Below are 6,968 nucleotides of genomic sequence, written 5' to 3'. Positions count from 1 at the left end.
CACTTGAGAAGAAAATGTCAAGCAACTAAAACAGATCAGTTTTCAATCATACATTTGTACCCCTAATTAAAAAAAATTGAATTTTCCACCGAATAAAAAGTACTTTTAAACGAGAAGGATGAATGTTGACAGAATTGTTGAATTTTGAAGAAAATGATTCAGTTTTGAGCCAGGTAGTATAATTTTTGACGAAAAAAAAGAACCATAAAGATAAAAAGTATAAATAAAAAAGTTAACTTTCAATCAAGAAAGATTATGTTTAAAAAATGGGATTTTCAAAAAAAAAAGATTATTTTCAAGAAAACACATGAACTTTCGACAAAATTTTTGAATTTGAAAACAAAAAAGACGAATTACTTAAATAACAGTTAAATTTCAATTCCCCAAATTTGATTTTTTTAACAAAAAGGTTAATTTCCTACAAAATAGTTAAGTTAAAAAAAGTTGAATTTTCAGTTAAAAAAGAAAAAAGTTCGCCCAAAAATTTTACAAAAAAAATTCAATTTAAAATAAATAGAATTATTGAATTTTAAACACACTGATAAAATTTTTAACCAAATAGTTGTGTTTTCAGAGAAAAAACATTTAATTTCTAGCAAAAGAGATTAATTTTTAAACCAAAGACGAATTTTTAATAAACGAGTTGATTTTTCAACCGAAAAAGATTTTTCAATCATGAAAGAAAAAATTTTCAACTAAACTGTTAAATTTTCAACCAAAAATAATGTTTTTTTAACAAAGCTGTTGGTTTTTTTTTACAAAATGTTAAAATTTTCAACAAAATTATTATATATTTTAAATAAAATAGAAAAATTCTCAAGAAAATAGTCGAATTCTTAACCAAAAACGATTTTTCAGTCACTAAAGAAAAAAATTTCAACCGAATTGTTGAATTTTTAACTAATGGGGATGACTTTAACAAAACTGTACAAATTTTCTATAAACTGACACAATTTTCAACCAATAATAAGGTTTTAACCAAGAAATATTAATTTTGGCCGAAAAATGTATTAGTTGATATTTAAATAAAAAAATCTTTTAATTATAAATCAAAAATATTTGAATTCGGGCAAAAAAGACGAATTTTCTACAAAACAGTTGAATTCACTACAAAAAAAAATTAATTTTAAACAAATAGTTGTACTTTTAATTGAAAAAAATTGAATTTGTACCAGAAGAGATCAATTTTCAAACCATAGCCGAATTTTCGACAAAAAAGTTGACGTGTCAACTAAGAAAGATTTTTCAGTCAAGAAAGAAAAAATCTCAACCAAATTGTTAAATTTTCAACCAAAGATGATTTTTTTTTTTACAAAAATGTTGAATTTTCTACCAAATAAAAAAAAATTTCATTAAAATAGGTAATTTCTCATCTAAAAAGGTAATGGTTGATATTTTAATACAAAAGATCTTAATTTTAAAACCCAAAAAGTTGAAATTTCAACGAAATCATTGAATTTTCAAATCAAAATGATAAATTTTTCAACCAAATAATAAAATGTTTGATAAAAAAATATAAATTTTAAACGAAACATGTAATAGTTGATATTTCAATCGAAAAAGATTGTAATTAGAAAAAAACTGTTGTATTTTTATGACCCTCCCCCCCCCCAAAAAAAACATTAAATTTCTACCAAAAGAAATAAATGTTCAGACGAAAATGGGAATTTTCAACAGAGTTAATTTTTCAATTTAGAAAAATAAATTATCCACAAAATAGTTGACTTAAAATGGTTATTCGGCCCATTAGAAATTAAATAAAAAGAAGAAATCAATTAAATTAAAAAATAATACATTAAATAATATAAAATAATAATAATTACAATAAATAACAAATTGAATAAAAATAATAAAAATTAAATTAAATAAAAATAAAAAATGGGAAAAGAAAAATTCGGAAAACCACAATTACGCTAAGAGGGTCAATTTAGAAAAGTGATTAAAAATGTAATTACTTTGTTGAAATTTAACTATTAATTTAACTATCATGTTGAAAATACGGGTTTTTGTCTAGAATTCGATTTTGAAGAGAAAATTGAACTATTACATTTTTGTTGATAATTTATTTTCCCCCTCATTTTTTAATAGGTATTTTTCTCTCTAATGCGTCAAAATATAAAAGTAAAATAAGTAATAGATTTCTGTTCGAACTTAAATAAAAAATTTATCTTTTTTCAAATGAAATTTTTAATATTTGGCTAAAAATTTACATTTTTAGCTTTAAAAATTCAAACTGTTTGTTTGAAAATTGATCTCTCATTGTTCAAAATTTAACAATTTGAAGGGAAATTGCTCTTTTTTAATAGAAAATTCAGCTGTAATGTTGAAAATATACGCACTTTGTTAAAAAAATCGATTTTTTAATAGAAAATGATCTTTTTCTTGGAAAATAATCTTTCTTGTCCAAAAGTTGTTCTTGTCGGTTAAAAATTTAAGCATTCCATTTAAATATTTATTATTTTAGTTGAAAATTTAGCCTTCAGGTTGGAAATACAATTACTTGATTAAAATCTTTTGTTTCAAATTATTCTAACTTTTTTAATTATTCTAAAATATTTTTTAGATGAAACTTCGTTTTTTTTGTAGAAATCAATGTTCTCGGTTGAAAATGAATCTTTTTGGTCAAAAAATAAATAATTTCATTTAAATATTCATCGTCTTAGTTGAAATTACTTGGTTTGAAATTTTTAACCATTTTTTTACGTTAGTTTTTTATTTCGTTTAATGTAATTTTTGAAACTAAAAATTTAACATATACCAGTTAAATATTTAGAATTTTAGTTGAAAATTTATATTTTAGGTTTAAAACAAAATTACTAAATTGAAATTTGAACACATGTTAATTTTTCTTTTGAAGATTCATCATTTTAATTAAAGATTCATTTCTTGCGTTGAAAAATGAGCCACTTGATTGAAAAATGGTTTATTCTTTGGATGAAAACGAATTTTTTTCTGATAATTGAACTATTTTGTTGAAATTTTTTTTACTTTTTGATTGATTTTTTTTCAATTGAAAACGTAACTATTATAACAGTTAAATATTCCATAATAGTAATTAAAAACTCACTTCTTTGGCCAAATATACATTTTTTGACTACAAATTCCATTAATCAATTTTTGGTTGAAAAATGATTTTTTTTCAGTTGAAAATTCTTTTTTTTTTTTTTCTTTGGTAGAAATTAGTCTTCTCGGTTGAAAATTCATCTTTTTGATCTAAAGTACAACTATTTTATTTAAATATTTATCATCTTATTTAAATATTTCATAGTCTTGTTTAAAAAATCATCTTTTTGTTTAAACTTTAATTTTGTTGACTCAAAATTTAATTATTTAAATTTTTGTTTACAATTTATCTTTTTTTCAGTAGGTTCAGTAGGTTAGGTTCAAAATTAATTTTATTAATTAAAAATGTAACTTTTCTATTTTCGGTTAAAAATTTATCTTTTTTTTTTAGTTGAAAATTCAACTATTTCGTAAAAAAATTCATGTTTTTTTTTTTGAATTTTATTTTGCAGAAAACTAATCTTGTTACACAAGTGAATCTAGTGCCTTTATTTCAAATATTCTAATTTTTCTAACTAAAACTTGAACTTTTCCATTTTTGTTGAAAATTAATATTTTTTAATGGAAAATGACCTGGAATTATAAATATAAAAATTATGCCAAATGGTAATTCGGAAAATTAAAAATTAGGCAAACTCACAATTTGTGAATTAAAAGAAACAATTAAAAGAAAAAAAAAGAAATCATTTTTTGGGAATAAGTATTTCGATAAAATAAAAATTAGTTTGAATAAAATTAGGTTAAATAAAATTTGGCGAATATTCATGAGACCCTCTAATTTGATAAAAATTCAAAATTACTCACAGATGGAAGAACTTGTTCGCCATATTTGTATATATGAGAGTCTTGGAATACTAGATTAGAATTTCGTCCTCCACAGTGTCTAATACTGATATCTCTGAAACTGGAAATAATCCAACTTAGAATTTTATTTTTTATGTTTAAAAAATTTTTTTTATCACTTAGAATTAATTAATCATGGCTGTTTTAGTCGAGGAAAAAATTCCCGATTTTAAACATTTAAAATTAAAGCTTCATATATATTAAAAAAAATTAAACCGTCAACAATTTACACGTCTAAAATGGAAGCTTGTAACAACTTTTAAATTAGAAGTTACATTATTGAAACTATGCAAATATTTTTAAAGACCCTCGAAATTATTTTTCAAAATAGAAAATCTCTTTAAATTTTACCAGGAATCATAAAAAAAATTTGTATGATCTTGAAACAGTTGAAACCTTTCAAAATTCTTATAAAGCTTCATCATTGTTATAAATCTTTAAAAAATCAACATTTTGTTTGACATTTTTTGAAAATTGCTAAATAAATGTTTAAATGATTCTAATTTTTCCTCAAATTTCAATACTAATTAAAAAATTCCTTAAAATGTTCTACATTATTTTTTTATGATTTCGGAAATCTTTAGTCTTTTTGAATATTCTCTTAAAATTAATTTTTAAAAATAAAAAATCATTTTCAATTTTTTTAGAAATCTTAATAAGTTTTTTTTTATTCTTTTAAAACCTTTCAATATTAAAAATTAAAATTGTTCTGAAATTGTTTCAAGTTTTGAAGTAAGTATAGATCTTTTCAAAACTTCAAAATAATTGTTAAACTAACTCGAATTGAAAAAAATAAAAATGGATTAATTGTTCTTTATTATTCAAAATTGTTAAAATTAATAATTAATCTACATTTATTTATTCATAAGAATTTATTTATTTTTTAAAAATTTTGAAATATTCTCTTAAAATTAATTTTCAAAAGTAAAAAAGCATTTTCCATTTTCCTAGGAATCTTAATCAATTATTTTATTCTTTTAAAACCTTTGAATATTAACAATTAAAATTTGTCTGAAATTTTTTCAAGTTTTGAATTGAGTATAAATATTTTCAAAGCTTTAAAATATTTCTTAAACTAACTAGAATTTTGGAAAAATTAATAAAAAGGGCTTAATTGTTCTTCATTATTCAAAAATTGCTTTTCTTCAAAAATCTATATATTGTTTTACATATTTTGAAATTTTATCAAGTTCTAAATTAAGATGGAATCTTTTCAAAATTACTTTTAAACTTATTCAAAATTTTCTAATTTAATAATTACTAAATATTTACTTATTCATCAGAATTTATTGATTTTTTTTAATATTTTGAAATATTCTCTTTAAATTAATTATCCAAAATAAAAAAGCATTTTCCATTTTCCTAGGAATTTTAATAAATTATTTTATTCTTTTAAAGCCTTTGAATATTAAAAATCAAAATTTTTCAACTTTTGAATACAGTATGAATCTTTTCAAAACCTCAAAATATTTCTTAAACTAACTCGAATAAAAAAAAAATTGTCTTCATTGTTCTTTATTCATAAAAAATTGTTTTTCTTCAAAAATCTATATCTTCTCAAAATTACTTTTAATCTTACTCGACATTTTTAAAATTAATAATTACTCAATTGTTATTTATTCATCAGCATTTATTTTTGTCTTGAAATATTTTTAAATACTCTGTTCAAAATTAATTTTCTAAAATAAAACATATAATTTAAGATTTTTCCAGAAATCCGGAAAAAAACTTTTCATTATATTAATTTCTTTTAAATTCCTAGAAACTGCAAAATTTTCTTTCAAAATCTTCAAAAATCTATATTTTATTTGAACTTTTTAAATTTTTAATTCGGTTTGATCTTTTAAACTTACTGGATTTTTCCTTAAATTGGGTTATGTTTGATTAAAAAATATAATTTTAACAGAATATTTAAAAAGCTTTCAAAATAAAAACGAATTTTGATGAATAAATAACAATTGAACCACTAACAATTTAGAAAAAAAAATCGAGTAAATTTAAGAGATATTTTGAAGTTTTAAAAATATTTAAACCTAATTTAATGCTTGAAAAATTTTCAAACAATATTAAATAAAATGAAGACAACATTTTTTCGCAATTAAAAGCTTTTTAAGCATTTTAAAAATAATAACATTTTTTTGTTAATAACCCGATAAAACTTAAAAATGATACTTTAAAAATTAATTTTAAGAAAATATTTAAAACGGTTTTAAAAGATTAAACAAATTTTTTAAAAGCAAATTGGAAGACTTTAAAATAATTTTTGTATTTTTCAGGATCTATTAAAAGTTTTACAAAAAATTCAAATAATTTTAAAAGAAAAAAAAAACCGGAAATAGAATGTTGAAGCTTTGTAAGGATTTTAAAAGATGTTTCAATACAACTCTTCTTTAAGATTCATGGCAAAATTGAAAGTTATTTTTTATTGTAAAACATAAATTTGAAACGAAAATTTAAAAAGATTTTTAAAGAAAAATAAGTTTTGATGCATGACTAGCAATTGAATAATTATTAATTAAGAAAAAATTGAAGTTTAAGAAATATTTTGAACATTTGAAAAGATGAAATTTAAAACTTGAAAAGATATCAAAATTTGTTTAACGAAATCTACATTTTTGGAGTTTGATAACAAAAAATGTAGAAGCTTTCTAATCATTTTGATAGATTCTAAAATAATACAAATTTTTATTAAAATCCCTAGAAAAATTGACAATTTTTTAGAGGTTTCTAAGGAATTTGAAAAGTTCGACGATAATAAAAAAAATTCTCAAGATTCATGGAAAAATTAAAACTGATTAAGGGCATGCGACACAGTGGAATTCCTACATTACCAACCTCTTTTTTCTATTGAACAAAATTTTTTTTTGAACCATAGAACTTTTTTTGTAAATCAAATATCGAACTCAAAATTTCAGGAGAGCATTAGAAGACATTACCCTACGTTTATGTACTGCATTTGCATCGAAATTTGGCAAAAAATTTCAGAAATAATTTTTTTTTTAAATTCCGATTCAAATGCAGTACATAAACGTAGAATAATGTCTTCTTATGTTCTCCTCAAA

At 20.8% G+C, this 6,968-nt stretch overlaps 1 protein-coding gene across 1 annotated transcript in view; it reads left to right on the top strand.

Annotated features, from left to right (window-relative positions):
• Positions 1-6,968, top strand: part of LOC117170016 (protein ANTAGONIST OF LIKE HETEROCHROMATIN PROTEIN 1-like) — a 30,912-nt gene that overhangs the window by 14,779 nt on the left and 9,165 nt on the right. The window lies entirely within an intron of this gene.

This window comes from Belonocnema kinseyi, chromosome 3 (assembly GCF_010883055.1).
Source record: "Belonocnema kinseyi isolate 2016_QV_RU_SX_M_011 chromosome 3, B_treatae_v1, whole genome shotgun sequence".
In the NCBI taxonomy this organism is placed as follows: domain Eukaryota; kingdom Metazoa; phylum Arthropoda; class Insecta; order Hymenoptera; family Cynipidae; genus Belonocnema; species Belonocnema kinseyi.
The sequence above is the reverse complement of the archived record's forward strand: the minus strand, read 5'-3'. Positions and strand labels throughout refer to the sequence as shown.